Consider the following 17,393-nt stretch of genomic DNA (forward strand, 5'->3'; position numbering starts at 1 on the left):
TAAAGTTCGGGATATGGTTTAGTCAATAGAGGGTCCATGGTTAATTGTCCGGATGCACCGCGCGGAAGCCTAACCGTGAAGGGTTGGCGCGAGTGGATGGGACACCGCGAGTTTTGAAAAAAAACTCGCTTCCATGGTTTGGTGAATCCAACATTCTCGGATGTACCCTTTGTTGCACAGAGCGTTCAATCAGGTAGATGGAGCATGAATTCCCAGAGGGTTATGTCCATATGTAGAACACATATAGGTTTCAGAAAAGTGAGAAAAAATTCAATCAGGAAGTAGGATCGGGCAAACAATACGAAAAACCGGTCAAAATTAGAACGCATATTTTTGGCTCGGTATTGGGGGAAATTGGCGCCAACAAACAGAGACTGGCGCCAGTTTTTAGCTGTAGCGCCTGGCGCCAATGCTGGCGTCTGGCGCTACGGCTAAAAGTCTGGCGCCAATGCTCTGGCCCCTGGCGCTACTTCCCACATACCTCAGCAGCTTTCTGTGCTCGATAAAATTTTCCAGTTTCGCGCGGTGTTATTTCGGTCCTAATGGTGAAAGATATTTCTCAAATTTCCTATGTGTAAAATCCTATGTTTTTAACTCATTACGGATGGTCTTTCCAATGAGATCTTTTTTATGCATATGAAAATAATGTTAATCAAAATTACGCACATGAAATACTTAGAACGTTTCGAGTCTCATCCACTCATTCTAAATCATTGTCGAAACAAATTCAGGAATTAAAATAGAAATCCTCCCCAGTGGAGTCACCAAAAACTGTGGGGAATAAATTTCAAGCGTTAATCCCCTAGCTTGAACCCCACTGTGATCATACACTTAAGTACGGTGGCGTCCAAAAGGGAAGAAGATAGAGCAAAAGAGTCGCCAACAAGTTTTAGGAACTTGTAAACCGTTCACAGGGTGAAGGTTACACCCCCTAACGATCCAAGAGATCGTCAACTCCATAAGGTCTTAAACCAAATAAGAATTTGGGGATGAAGGTACAAATACAACCTAAAAGAGATTGAATCTGCCCTAATAATAGGCCTCTACTTTATTCTGATCGTATCCATGTGCGCTTTTTTACTAACATGCAATCAATACGATTAACCCTAAACCTGTTTATCTATGTTGGTTGAATATAATGCTCAAATAAAACTATTATTGGCAATCACTTGAAATTATAATCATATTAACCCTAACAAGATTATTAATTATCTTATTAAGCGTGATTATAAGTACAAATTCCCTTTAAACATGCATAAAAGTCGTGATCAAGCAACAACAATAAATATCAAGCAACCTAATAAATAATCAAAATAATAATTATAATCATCAAAACAATCATCATCATAATAACAATCATATTAATCATAATAATAATAATTATTATAGCAATAATAAAATTATAATCATAATCAAAACAATTATAAAAATAATCATAAATCATATAAAAATAGCAAGATCCTAGGCATGATACTAAAAAGATTAATAACAAACCCTAGCATGTCACTAACCAATAAAAATCAAATCTTTCACCCTAACATGATACTAACAATGATAAATATTAGGAAGAGCATAGGAAGCATCGTAACAATCATATGTAGTATTAAAGTTACCCTAGACATGATACTAGGAATATCATAATAACAATTTAAACATGATTTTTACATCATAACATCAATAAAAACCATTAAAATACTTACTTTGATGCCTCGTACCTCTTTCTAATAACAAAATACACACGTTAGTAACTTCAAGGAAAATAATAAAACAACAATTAAATTAAATAATTGAAAGAGAGATTTGGGACCAAACCCTCAGAAATTAAACCTTTCACGTCAGAGAGAAGGCCACTTCAAATATGGCTAGGTGTTTCTAGATCTAATGAATGCGGAATTTTGTATTTGAAAAGCAAGTTTAGAAAAGAGAGAGGGATGGAGATGGTGAATGATTAGAGAATGAGAGAATTGATGAATGAAAACTGGTTGTAGGTGAATGAAAACGGAGTTTTTACGACGTTATTTATAGAGAAAATAAGCCAAAAAGATAAAATTAACAAAATAGAGCATTGGCGCAAAGAAAAACGAACCAGCGCCAACGCTGGCTGTTGGCGCCAGGCGCCAAGCGTAGCGCCAGGCGCTACAGCAGGCATTTGGCGCTGATTTAAGAAATTCACGCGTTTTCTAAAATCAGATAAAATTATCGTACAGGAGGATAAAATCATATTTTCCTTAAAAAATGCTCTTTGATTTTAATTAAAACTCTGAAAAGTCAACAAAAGTCAATTTATCAATGCTAATTGAATTAGGAATGAAAAGAACCTTCTAGAAGAATCTAGAAGACAAAAACCATTCCTAATTGCATTAGGAATGATAAATCATATTAGGCCCTCCCCTAGATCATTGGGCCGCATATAAGGCTCAAACCGGGTCCAGTTTAGTAAATTGGCCATAACTTCCTTAATATTCATCGGAATTGGGCTTATAATATATCGTTGGAAAGCTCTTGTCAAGCCCCATCCAACTACACTACTATTGGACCCATATCATGGACCAACCAAACTGGATTGGTTGTTTTCTTAAAAATAAGTTTTTAAAAACAGAGAGAAGAGAAAAGAAAATAAAACTATCCGCAACACTAGATTTTCCACACTTTCACTTCATTCGATTATGATTCGACGTGAAAGGTACTCATCACCGGGTTTGGTTTTGGGGAGACACAAATGGGTGTCTACAATGACACAGCCCGAAGGTTTTGTCGACCAAAACAATGCCGGGAAGGTTTGTAAGCTTAAGAAGTCCATTTATGGACTAAAGCAAGCTAGCAGAAGTTGGAATCTGCGATTCGATGAAGCCATCGGTAAGTTTGGTTTTATCAAGAATCCAGATGAATCTCGTGTTTACAAGAAGGTCAGTGGGAGTGACATTGCCTTCTTAGTGTTATATGTCGATGATATATTGCTCATTGGAAACAACATTTCGTTGTTAGAGTCTGTAAAGGCCTGGCTTAAAAAATGTTTCTCAATGGAAGACTTAGGAGAGGCTCAGTATATACTAGGCATCAAGATCTATAAGGATAGATAAAAAAGGATGATTGGATTGAGTCAAAGTACTTATATTGATAAGGTACTTGCTCGATTTGGCATGGAGGAGGCCAAGAGAGGTGACTTGCCAATGTCACATGGCATAACCCTGAGCAAGAAGCAGTGTCCATAAACACCTGATGAGCGGGAAAGAATGAATCTGATTCCATATGCTTTGTTATTGGATTGATCATGTATGCCATGATATGTACTAGGCCAGAGGTATCGTATGCCTTGAGTGCTACGAGTCGTTACCAATCAGATCCAGGAGAGGCCCATTGGACTGCGACCAAGAATACCGTAAAGTACCTGAAAAGGAACAAGGATATATTCCTGGTGTATGGTGGTTCAGAGGAATTAGTTGTTGAAGGTTATACCGACGCTAGCTTCTAGACAGACAAAGACGATTTCAAATCGCAATCTGGATATGTGTCCTGTCTGAATGGAAGAGCGTTCAGTTGGAAAAGTGCCAAGCAGAGTACAACTGCAGATTCAACAACTGAAGCCGAGTACTTAGCTGAAAGGAATGGTGTCCTTCGAACAAGTGTACTATTCCGTTAGTTGGTTCAAAATTATTAGAAAGCTAATATATTCAGTAAGGTCAAGTGATCAGAATGTCTAGGTGGAGGCCGCTTCTGATCAGTAATATTAATGCATAATTAATGTTACGTCTTAATCTTGACTGAACCCTTCGGGTCACAGCCTTTGCAGTAAACGAACCGACTCGACGAATTAATTCGGAAGAAATTAATTCGTCGCCTGAGTATTAAATATTTAGACGTCAGAAATTCGAGCTTAGAGCGTCGGAAGTCGAGTAAAAAATAGTAAATGACGAGACGCGCTAATAATAATAAATCGACAATATTTCCCAAAATACCCTAGCATCGGAATGCCCCAAGCATCCAAGTGCTAGGGGCATTATGTGCTAAGCATTGGTGGCTAGCATGCGCACCAAGCCAAAGGGTGGTTGGGGCATGCTAGCGCACCAACGCTAGGCAGCCACGGCCGCAAGTGCAAGCAGCAGCCCGCACAAGGTGTGCATGGCTTGCTGGCCGCAGGCAGCAGCAGCCCGTACGAGCGTGCGCGACTTCCTAGCTACGAGCAACAAATGCCCGCATCACCTTGGTGCGGGTGGTGGGCCGTGTGCAATAGGGGAAGAAAATAAAGGGAGGGAAGAGGCGAGGGACATGTTTCCTAAGGAGAGAATGGAGTGGGGAGCAAGTATGGTCCCCTACTCTCCATGTGGTCCTCACTTCCCTTTACATATAATAGTGACACTTGTAGATTTATTATTCCCACTCTCCATGTGGAAAATCATGACCCTTACATTAATGGGATAGAAATTCCCACTCTCCCTCTTGCCTACAAATACCCATCTTGGGTTTTTGGGAAGAGTGCTTGAGTAGGAGTTCAATAGAGCATTGCATTAGCAAAAACTCTTAAACTCACATAATACTCGGGTTTTGGTCGGACCTCGCTAACCTCGAGGTAACGAACCTAAAACTCGCTAGTAGTTTTTGCGGGTGGACTTTCGTTGGAGGCTCTCGTGTTAGCGGGGCTAAGCTTTCAAGTAAGAGCCCGACTTTGAGGGCGAAGCACGCGTCAAAGGTAAATTCCGATTTTATTCTTTTATGTTTATTTGTTATGCTTTATGGTTTTATTAATTGCGAGTGGTTCTTTGAATTGGGGTTGTTTCCGCGGTAAGTTGGACTTACCAAACCCCAACAACGGTATCGGAGCCACACTCATTTTTTTTAAAATCATAATATTTTTCAAGGTGTTTTTTTATGGCTTAATTTTCTGGTCTTGAAGTGCTAATTAGAATAGTAGCTCATTTTATTTATTTTAACCTCGTATTTAAGCTGTCTTCAGCCTCGAACCCAGATTTCGACCCAAAAATAGTTAATTTTGGGTGGAAAATGTGTTCTGGAAATGGTTTTACTCTTATAGGACTCGGTTATTAGCCAAAAACGACTAGAATTGCACTTTTCAAGGGATTTTTCGTTTTTACGAAAACTTTTAAGTCTTTCTAACCTTGAAAATTAATTGCATATTTATGGTGGTTATGAATTGGTTCAATACATATTTTATATGCAATTTTAAACCTCTTTAGGCATGATTACTTGGTAGTAATTTGTGCTTGAAAGCTTGATTTTATTTTTTCACATAATTGCAAACTAATTGCATTAAGTGTGAAATTATTGTTCTTTGAGGCTTCCAAGTATTAAAGATTCAATCTTTAATTATGTTAAGTGATTGAAACTTTATATTACTAAATTCCATGAATTTTTGTTAAACTTTGTTGATTTAATCATTTTTTAGTTTATTGGAATCATAAAGTTTGAATCTTTGTGATAGAAAATTGTTTATCTTCATATTGGAAGATATAATTTTTTCAAGGATTCACAAGTATTAAAGTTGGAATTTTTATTGAACTTATGTTCATTTTTCCAACTCCCTCTTATTTTGTCCAAAACTCAAGATTAATTTAAATTAATTAAATTAATAGTGAGTAATTGCCCTCTTATTTTTGTTGCACCAACTTAAACAAATTTAATTAAATAATGGTTCTTGTGAATTATTTCTGTTAGATGCAATTTTAAAATTTTATTTTAAGTTAGACTTGTTTAAATTTTCATTTTTGCTTTATGAATTAATTCTAAATTAATTTAGAATTGATGAGGGATGTCACACAAAATCAGGAACTAATATCGAGGCACCAGCACGCAAACCAAGGCACAATAGCCTTGTGCAACCCTCGGCCAGCTAGGCTGCTCGCACAGCCCGCATGTGGCTGCCGAGGGACAAGGCTGCTGCGCTTGGTGCGTGTGGTGCTAGGTGTGTGCAAGGAGCTGTGTGTTGACTTGGTGCATGAGGGGCGTGCGAGAAGTTGCTAGGCATAGCAGCAGTGCTAGGCAGCTGCGCTAGACACGCATCTAGTGCACGCTGCCAAGCAGCGCCCAACAGCAGCACAACACGCAAGGCCGAGGCTGCTAGGCAAGCGCATAGCACTTGCGTGCGTGTGAGTGCTCAAGGGTGCTAGCCTTGGGTAGTCGATGCACTTTTCTCTCGGTTTTAATTTTGCTTTTTGGCCGATTTGTTTATTTAAATTTATTTTAATTATTTTAAAAATTTTGGAGGCTAGGCCTCAGTTTTGAGCGGCATTGGATGCGGAATTTAGTGGAAGCTTCAAATGTTAATTGCGCTTATTTACATAACCGGTTAAAACAAGTTTGACTAGTTTTAATTAGGCTTGTTAATTGGATTAACCACCTAGATTAGTTACTAGTTCACGCGTGTTTATGCATTGTTACTTGTTTATCGTTGTAAAATGCATTGGCCATTCACAAATAATGAATGGAATGTATATTCTCTCACAGGTTTTATGAAATGCAACTAGTGGGTAGAAAATACGGACTGCGATCCGTGATGTATTTTTGTAAATCTAAATACGGTCTGCGTACCGTTGAGTATTTTGTACCTTAATATTTAGATTAGTACTAATCGTAGATACTAGTAGTTGCATTTAATTATGGTCAAGTCTTGAAGATGGAGGTTCTTGGAAGACGTAGCCATGAAGTTGCAAATGAAGACCTTTTGAAGATCTCAAGGGGTCATGCTAGTTGCCAAATGCATCTATATTTATGTTTTTCGATATATATATATATATGTGTGTGTGTGTGTGTGTGTGTGTGTGTGTGTGTGTGTGTGTGTGTGTGTGTGTGTGTGTGTGTGTGTTTGTGTGTGTGTATGTATATGAATTATATGTTAGATGCATGTTTAGGATTTCGAATGTTGTGATGATTAATTAAGTTCACTTAAAGCAACCAACATAGAAACCCTAGGTCCCTAAATATTGAGTAAAACTTGCCATTCCAAAACAACACTTACCAACCGAACGAGGGTAGTGGTGGGCTACGCCAAAGCGAGGCATCACTACCTCTCCTAGGAGCGTAAGGCCATACCGGGTATGCAAGTTGGTTTTGGTTGTACTCAACGATATGAGTGATGGAGTCCTAACATGTCGTGGAAAAGTGAATAAATTATTGAGAGAGCATTAGATGCGACGATTATTCAACTAAGAGTGGCTTGGAGCCATTAGCAAAGCGTTGCTTACCTTAGGAGATTGAGTGTTAAGACAAGCTAAAGCATGCTTAACCACTCTTTGTTTCTTTGGATCCTGGAATCGACTTATTCTCGCTAAATGGGGACAATTTTAATGCGTGGATAAGATGTTTAATAAGATTGAAGATTTGCATGAATACCTTTTAATTTTCAAACTTATTATGTTATTTACTTGAAAAATGGTTATACTTTGCACTTATATTTATAGAATTCCAAATCAAACTGTATTGCTTTCCATGATTGGTAAAGGAAATATTTGAGAATGGTTCTCAAATAAAAAGTAAAGCATTTCTAAAATATAATTCTCATAAATGACTTTTATAACAAAGTCCGAAAGGACGGTTGGACATCATGTATTCAAAATACTAGGTAGTTTTGATAAAACATGAAGTATTGAGTTGTAAACTCAAATTGTCAATATTGACAACCAACATATCTTTTCGCTCAATACATAGATGAGTAGGACTCATTGACGTAGTAATTCAAGCGTGAATTAGAGGAAAAGATGGAACTTTGTTTTAAGGCGCATTAGATGCTTAATTATGCCTAAAAAAGTATAAAAGTCAAAGACTCTTAAAGAAATGGTTCTTAAAAGATTATGAGATAAAGTATGACAAGAAATATAGGAAACAAGGAACGAAAAAAAGGAATAAGATTCCATTTCAACCCATGAATTCATATTATTGTAGTTAACTTAGCAATTTGTTATCTTCACAAGTATCGGATAAGTGCTTGAGTGTTCCACTTTGAAAGTGACCTCAAACTATTGAAGATAAGCTAAGCTAAGAATGAAGAAAGTGGTTCTACATCAGTTGTAAGAATGTATGCTTTGTTTAAAGACCTTTAAAGCTAAGGCTAGAACAAATAAATGGTTATTGTGTTCCATAATCAGCAATTGATCCGTTTACACACGGAAAGACTCACTTCAAAGCAATGAGCAATAGTTGCAAATTTATTTGAATGGCATGGTTGTCTAAACCATGAGTCAAGAATGCTTGATTATAAACAAACAATATATATCTTAACATGATAAACTAGCAAAAGATCAAATTCATGGGCATGATTTGCGTTCCGAACACCTTTAGCAATGTCACATCGACAAGAACGTACTCAAGGCTCTATTAGATAGGCTCTTGATAGTTGATTGATTCGGAATCATTCTAAGACAAGCAAGTCTTACTTGTTGAAACCGACAAAGTAAAGAGCTATTGTTCTTGGTATAGACAATTGACTCCGAAAGCTAAAGAGGATTCATTTACTTTAACGTCTCACAAAGAATTTGAAAGAATATAGTTATATTTATCAAATGTGAACAAACTTGACCTTGAATAGTTTAAGAGTTCAGTGAAGTACATAATCGACTTGGCAAGATACCAAAACGTCTAGATTAGATCGAGTGATGTTTTCTTGAGCCAAGCGTGACCATTACAAAGTTATAAAACTGAAATTTTCATAAATAACTCCACAAAGAACATAGTGTGTCTTCAAGGAGACCTCGATGCCATTTAAAAATGACTCGAACAATGATGAATCACATCCCTTCCTATAAAGTTCTTAAGATTTGCATGAAGGACTAATGTTACACTAAACAAAATTTCGAAGCTAAGAAAGGACGTCATATTCAGTTATGGATAGAACTATCTTCTAAATGTCTTTTCAAGTATATGTCTAAAACTCTTAGCCATAGTGGGAGTTCATTGGCTCAGTGGGAGCTAAGTGACTCAGTGGGAGCTTACTAGCTTAGCAAGAGCTAGGTGGTTGAGTAGGAGTTTAATGGCTCATTAAAGGCTAACATAGCTCAAGTGGGAGCGAACTGTTTGTTTCACAACGAACTTTTACCCAAAGACAATATACATGTCTCTTTATAAGCATTCAAGTGAGACCACGGGCAATACCTCCACAACCTAATTGAGAACATATGATGAGTGACATTTATGTCACTCTTAGGGAGTAGTTTTAGAGTCATTTTCGTGTTTATTTTATCTTATTTTCCTTTCTTTCTCTTTAATAAAGTTTCTAGTTTATTTTGGTAATTTTGTCGTGTTTTAATTCTTTTCGTAGTTTTTAGTTTATTTTCGTATTTTATTTGATTTTGATTTGTTATATTTCGTTCTTTATTTTGATGAGTGGCATTTATGCCACTCTTTTATCCTTTTTCTCTAAGGATTCTCCCCTCGTTTGCACTTGTTTGGCCCTCTTTCTAAGCATTTTTACTTAGCTTTGCTTTCTCTTTTCTTTCTCCTTTATCCTCCCTTTTCTTAGTCTTCCCGCTTTGTTCTTATTGTGCTTTTCATGCTTATGCTTTGTAGGAACCATCGAGATTTTGAAGAGGAGGAAGCTAAGCTCAAAAGAAGCTAGAGGAAGCATGATTCAGAAGAGGTTCGGTCGAACCTCCTGATGGTGTGGCTGAACCAAGGTGTGGCCGAACCTGCTCAGTGGTTCGGCCGAACTTCGAGGCAGGGGCAAGATGAAAATTGGTAGTTTTGCATGAGTGGCCGAACCACAGGAGTTCGACCAGACCAGGATCAGGGAGGTTCGACCGAACCTACCCATGGTTCGGCCGAACCTACCCTGTAGTCTGGCCGAACCTTCCCATTTGTTCGGTCGGACCTCTCCTTTTCTCAACTGACTCTATACGGACTATATAAGTCCCTTTTTTTAGAACGTTTTGAGGGGGGGGGGGGATGGAATAACTATCTATTCTACTCTCTAATTAGTTTTAGGAGAGCTTCTCTCTAATTAGTTTTAGGTTAGGTTAGGATTAGTCTTCTTTGGTAGAGAGAGAAAGTGAGGTTTTCTTCATTAATGAACTTGGATTTTGAAGAAGGAGCTTGTTCAATCCTTTGTAGACCTTCATCTTCAATTAATGAGCAATTTCTTACTCTCTCTCCTCTATTTTTATTTGTTTATTTTGATTATTATTTTAGTTGTTGGTATTGCTTGTTGATCATGTTGATTCTTGATTATTTGTTGATCAATCTTGTTATTATCATGATTAGTGAGTAATTTCCCCATTAAGGGGATGGTTGTGGTGTAGTTGGACCTTGAGCATGTTCTAGGGCTTAGAATTGATTTATTTGTGATTAAAGTCTTTATATGCTTGATATTCTTTAATCTTCTTGCAAGTGCACATTGTTGGTTGATTAAAGGTGAATCTTTGCTAACAAGAAACGGAAGTTGACTTAGTTAAGGTTCATTACTATCGATTGTTATTTAATAGTACCTCCTAGTATATGGTTCTAATGTGGAAGCATAGAGGCTATGTTAGGAGAAGCCAATTGACCCCGGAAGGCGGCTAGATTGGATTCTTAATTTCGATATTCGAGCATGTTTAGTTCATAATTAATTCAATTTCTATGCCTTTGTTTATGTTCAAGTGAATGCTATACCTAAACCATTTCCCTTAATGTTTTATTTCTTGTTTTAGCATTTTTAGACTTTAGTTCATTTATCCCCTATTCCGGACTAGCTTAATTGTTGATAACATTTGGTGGTGTTTACCGTTCTCTGTGGTTCGACCCCTATGCTTGCCTTATACTCGTATTAGGTTTGTTTAGGTTGTATAAATTGTATTTGATCTAGGGATAGACAATTAACGACGCGTTTATTCCCTTAACAACATAGTGTTTGTTGCTATAACTGGTGTCTTTATGGAAAGTAACACATTTCCAAAACGACAAGTGGGAGGAAAATGAACTCGATGACCATCGAGCTTAGCAACAAACTAGAACTGAGAATCTCAGAAGACCTTAAAAGGACTTCGTGAGAATGCTTGATCAAGAGTACTCAAAAGGACTTTACAATTGCCTGAAAAGAGAATTCATTACTCACAAAACATCAGAAATGTTGGAGTAAGATCAACATAATAAAAGGGCCTGGAAGCGCCTTGAAACTCAGTGGTTGATGCAATTGCCCCGTATTAGTACAGAATTCACCAAAGGCTTGGATTGAATCCTATAAATTTCTATTAAGTTAGAAATAAACCTAAGACTTACAAGCATACTATTTACTATTAGATAGTAAAGGAATAATGTCTTTTAAGATAGCTACGACAAATCCAAATTCCGAATAATAGTTAGAGGCCATGAAAATCCGAAACAGACCCCATGTTTTAAAATCATGTTTGAAACTTGATTAATTTGCATAAAGGGTGAAAGAGCCATCGATTGCAAATAAGTTTTTAAGTAGAAATCTAACAAATGTGGAAATGTATATGCATACATAGCTAGATTGGTTGAAAAGGATACAATTAAATTCACAGTGTTGATTTTAATAAAAACCTATTCACCAATCGGAATGCTAAAGTCTTTTCGTGATTGTTTTAGCAAAATTGCTCATATGAAATATGGCAAAATAGATACCAAAACCGCCTTCCTAAAATAGGATTTTGGAAGTGACTATGAAAATATTCTAAGGGTTTTGAAAATCTAAATAAATGCTAGATTTAAAAGCAAGCTCAAGGAATCTGCCATGGGATTAAAGGAAGCATTGCATATAGGAATTGGAACGTGCAGTGTTTTCTCATGAAGTTAAAAGAGGATTGACTTATGGAGAAACATAAAATTCTTATGAATAAGAATTTTAGTGGGAGCAAAAGTAAAGGTCCAACGAGAAGTTTACGAACTCTATTGTGAAATAGCTATCAAATGCTAAATGTTTAGATTTGAAAGTATCTTCGACAATGAACCAAGCAAAAGATGATACTTAGTACGTATTGGGTATTAAGTTCTATTGTATATACTTAATAAAATGTTTGAACGTGTAAAGGAGTTTACCGTGTTAAACATGAATTGAAGGACTTTGAAAGACTTTCGACCCGTATGTACAAAACTAAGTAAATGTTTGAACTAAGTATAAGCTAGGATAAATACTAAGTCAAACATGAAAGACTCTAATAGAGACTTTCAACCATATCACACAACAAACTGTTAAGCAAAGACTCAGTGAAACTGAATGAGCTAAAATGACAAATTGATGGAATAAGATTGAGAATTACTCTGCAATTTAATCCATGATGTACGCTGTGATATGGAATCGTCGCACGACTTACTTGCTTAGAGCATCTGAAGTATGTATGTAGTACCAATCAACCTGAATATATGTAATAGATCGTTAGATTATGGCTAAGAACATCCAAAGTACTTGGATAAGTAACAGGATGAGTTCTTAACTTGTGGAAACAAATACAATTTGAGAATTGAAGTTGCAAGCACAAACCTTAACAAGGATTAGATCCTTAACAAGGAGGCCGTTTATAAGCACGAGCTAACAATAAGTCGTGGCTTGAGAATGGTAACATGGACGTGGATCCATGTGTAATGTGCCGGAATTTAAGGAAAATTTCCATGATCACAAGTGATTAGGGTATGCCAAATCATTGTGAGCCGTTTGGAATGAAACCCAAGCAAAGCATGATCAGGAAGTCTACTAAAATATATGTTGAGAGTATTTTTGCCTTAATGGTGATAATAAAGAAGATGTTCTATGGAAAGTTCGTTGCTGAACGTTAATGATTGTAGGTTATCAAGTTGAAGGTCTCAATCATGAAAATGAGTGGGAGCCATCACTTGGACAATAAATCCTAAATCATATATAATCCATGACACTCTCAAATTTTATCATCTTATTATGAAAGTGATCAGTGATGAATATGTTAAGATTAGCAAAGTAGTTATAACTAAACCTATGCAGTAAGTGAACGACAACATTCACAATTGCATGAAAGAAATCAAGCATATTAGATATAGGTGTGATTTCTATAGATGTTTTATAAAGAGTGATACTCTTAAAACATTCGGAAAAACCATTTATCATAAGATGAACCTTTCAGGTTTTGGAGTAATTTAAAATTTCATGCAATTTTTATCACTCCGTTTGCTATTTAACTGTGGTTTAGAATTAAATAATGAGTCCATTCGATTCTTGGAATATTCAAATAGGGTATCAAGACCATTCTTGGTAAGGAAACACCTATTAAGTGAACGTTGAATATTCTAATCGAAAGTTATCCCTAATCGAGGTCATTTAAACGATGGATGATTAATGACCAATTGAGATTAGTGTGTAGTCTGATTTATAGCACCGTTTCTTGTGCTACGAAGACATGATTGTCAAAAATTATTTGCACAGGTATTGGTTTAGAACCATACTGGATCGACCTATGAGAATAATTTAAGAAATTAAAACGTCATAAGTATACTTCTCATTATGGCTATTGGAATCTATTTCCTCGACCATGAGTATTGTGAGTTTTCTTGTTTGAGTACTAGTCCTCTTTGATGTTGTCAAACGTCTGCCGTAATAGGGGATTATAACGGCAACACTCGGGCGGCTAGGTCCTCTCAGTAAGAGGAACTACATTACAAGACTGGGAATGTCCCCCTACTAAAATAGGGAAGATGTCTTTGTTGTATACAAGGCCTCTCGTAGAGCGAGACAGTAAAAATGCATGGCCGTGCTCGGATGGATTTTAGAAATCATCTGTTTATTGACAATCGGACTCGGAATCGAGAAACACTTCTGGACGTAATAAGGATGACATAATAATCTTACCTTATAGTTCATGAAGAGACATTAAGCGACATAGGAAAAAGGTTGTACACTAAATGCGCACTTGTCCGGAAGGACAAGTGGTAGATTGTAAGGAATGGTGTCCTTCGAACAAGTGTGTACTATTCCGTTAGTGGGTTAAGAATTATTAGAAAGCTAATATATTTAGTAAGGTCAAGTGATCGGAATGTCTAGGTGGAGGCCGCTTTTGATAAGTAATATTAATGCATAATTAATATTACAACTTAATCTTGACTGAACCCTTCGGGCCACACCCTTTGCAGGAAACAAACCGACTTGATGAATTAACTCAGAAGAAATTAATTCGTCGCCTGAGTATTAAATATTTAGACGTCGAAAATTCGAGCTTAGAGCGTCGAAATCGAGCGTTGGAAGTTGAGTAAAAAATAGTTAAGGACGAGACGCGCAAATAATAATAAATTGACAATATTTCCCAAAATACCCCTAGCATCGGAATGCCCCGAGCATCCGAGTGTTAGGGGCATTATGTGCTAATCATTGGTGGGTAGCATGCGCACCAAGCCAAAGGGTGGCTTAGGCATGCTAGTGCACCAACGCTAGGCAGCCACGGCCGCAAGTGCAAGCAGCAGCCCGCACAAGGTGTGCGTGGCTTGTTGGCCACAAGCGGCAGCAGCCCGCACGAGCGTGCGTGGCTTGCTAACTGCGAGCAACAGCAGCCCGCATCACCTTGGTCCGGGTGGTGGGCTGTGTGCAATATGGGAAGTAAATAAAGGAAGGGAAAAGGTGAGGGTCATGTGTCACAAGGAGAGAATGGAGTGGGGAGCAAGTATGGTCCCCTACTCTCCAAGTGGTCATCACTTCCCTTTACATATAATAGTGACACTTGTAGATTTATTATTAGTTTGCTTATTTATTTTAATTTAGCTTTAAAATAAATTGTAAAATTTCATGACTCCCACATTGATGGGATATAAATTCCCACTCTCCCTCTTGCCTATAAATACCCATCTTGGGTTTTTGGGAAGAGTGCTTGAGTAAGAGTTCAATAGAGCATTGCATTAGAAAAAACTCTTAAACTCACATAATACTCAGGTTTTGGTCGGACCTCGCTAACCTCGAGGTAACGGACCTAAAAGTCGCTAGTAGTTTTTGCTGGTGGACTTTCGTTGGAGGCTCTCGTGTTAGCGGGGCTAAGCTTTCAAGTAAGTGTAGGAGTTTATAGGTACGTATGCAGAAAACATGAATAACATTCATATAGCACCTAATCCCAAGATCATGCATAACACATAAAAAATTAGAATTAATACCTTTGAAGCGTGATTCCACGTGCGATCGAACAAGAACAAGGGAGATAAAGAACCTCAAGTGTGATTCCTCTACTTGGTCCACAGGCACAGATTAAGTCCTCCACTAATTCTAGTTAGTTGCAATTGAACCCTTAAATTGACCTTCTATGGAGGGGATGGGCGTGTGGTACAGAGAGAGATAGAGGTTTGGATTACTGGTTGCTTGGTGCACAATTAACTGTTAATTGTGTTGTCATACAACCCTAGGCATGAACTTTATTTATAGATCTCATCTCTAAATAAGAGTCCATGACTAATCCCAAATCCTAACTCTAATCTAACGATACTAGCCCAATCCAATTCATGATTGGTTACTTGTTCATGAGGCCCATAAATGGGCCTCTAACTTGCTTAACCCAATACCTTTGTTGTGTGACCTCATAGGATCCATTCTAGTGGGCTTTGGACTATTTAACTAGCCCAAAAGTCAATGATCATAGTCTAGCAACAGATAATGACGACCCAAAAGAACGAACTTATTATCTCCATAATAGTGATCCTTGATATATCTAGTAATTGCACTTATCGAAGACAGAACTCCTTTAATCTCCCACTTGTCAGAGACAAGTGCACAATATTCAAATTCCTTAAGTCAATGTGTGTCGATTTGATAATATGATTGCATCTCATGTCGTGATCATATTAATCTACAAATCTTTTCTAGAGAAACTGAGTTAGAATTACAAAAACAAATGATTACTTTGTAATCCATTTGAGTACGGCCATACATTTTCTTAATTCTCCCTCCTCAAGGGGCCAAGACACATTCCTAATTAAATAGGTAGACTCAATCCAATCTTGTGGCAACCAAGGCTCCCACTCAAATCATGAGGTAACCAGGAAACACCCTTTATAATCTCCAGTTACGGGAAGACGTTTGAATGTACACAGTTACATCAATCATTGAATGAAATCAATGTTCCACTCATGTCAAAGGAATCCACTAATATATCCGGAAGTTCTATGCTTGAACTTCAAAGTAGGTCTATAGTTCGATCATGCATCATTCATGCATACCCATGTGATTGACCGAGTTTCACTACGCTCCTATAGCCCAAGAAACAACGCTATCAAATAAATCTTACATGCTAGTCCATTCAAAGATATCATTTATGTCCACTTTAATGACTCTAGACTAGGAACTAAAATAATGTATGGATTTTGTTCACCTGTGGGGTTTCATTCACCAGGTTATTTAAATAAATTAACCTGACGAGCCCATCAATCCATAACTATTTTGGACATTTTATTTAATATTGAAACTACGATTAAATAAGAGAAATGATAAATTTCTGATTAAACATAATTCTGCAAATGAATGTATTACATATGTAACTTATTTTTCTCCAAAAACAAATACAACTTCTAATTACATCATTTGCCTCAATCCAATTGCACTAGTGTGCTTCTCATGCTTAGGCAATGGAAGGGGTTTAGTAAGTGGATCAGAGACATTCTCATCCGTATGAACTTTGCACATCTTGACATCTCCTCTGCCTACGATCTCTCGAATGAGGTAATACTTCCTCTCAACATGTTTGGATTTGAAGTGTGACCTAGGCTCCTTTGATTGAGCAATGGTGCCATTGTTGTCACAATGCAATTCGATTCCATTTTGAGCACTTGGTACGATATCCAGCTCAATTTGGAACTTCTTTATCCAAACTGCTTCCTTAGCTGCTTCAATAGCAGCCAAATACTCTGATTCTATTGTAGAGTCTGCGACAGTGCTTTGCTTCGAACTCTTCCAGCTCACTGCTCCTCCATTCAGACAGAAAATGTATCCAGACTGGGATTTAAAATCATCTCTGTCTGTTTGGAAACTCGCATCCGTATAACCTTTGACAACCAACTCATCTTCGCCACCATATACTAGAAACATTCCTTTAGTCCTTCTCAAGTACTTGAGGATGTTCTTGGCAGCTGTCCAGTGTGCTTCTCCTGGATTTGCCTGAAAACTGCTACAAATGCTTAGAGCATATGAAACATCCGGCCTTGTACAGATCATGGCATACATTATTGACCCTACTGCCGAAGCATAAGGTACAATCGCCACACGTCTCATCTCGTCTGGTGTAACCGGACATTGAGATTTACTGAGCGTAATGCCATGAGACATGGGGAGAAATCCTCTCTTGGATTTTGACATCTCGAACTTATCAAGAACCTTATCAATATAAGTCTCTTGACTCAGCCCAATCATCCTTCGAGACCTGTCTCGATGAATCTTGATTCCCAAAATGTACTTGGCGTCACCCAAGTCTTTCATGGAGAAACAACTCTTCAACCAGTCCTTGACTGACTCAAGCATT

This window comes from Chenopodium album, chromosome 6 (genome assembly GCF_948465745.1).
Source record: "Chenopodium album chromosome 6, dcCheAlbu1.1, whole genome shotgun sequence".
Lineage (NCBI taxonomy): Eukaryota > Viridiplantae > Streptophyta > Magnoliopsida > Caryophyllales > Amaranthaceae > Chenopodium > Chenopodium album.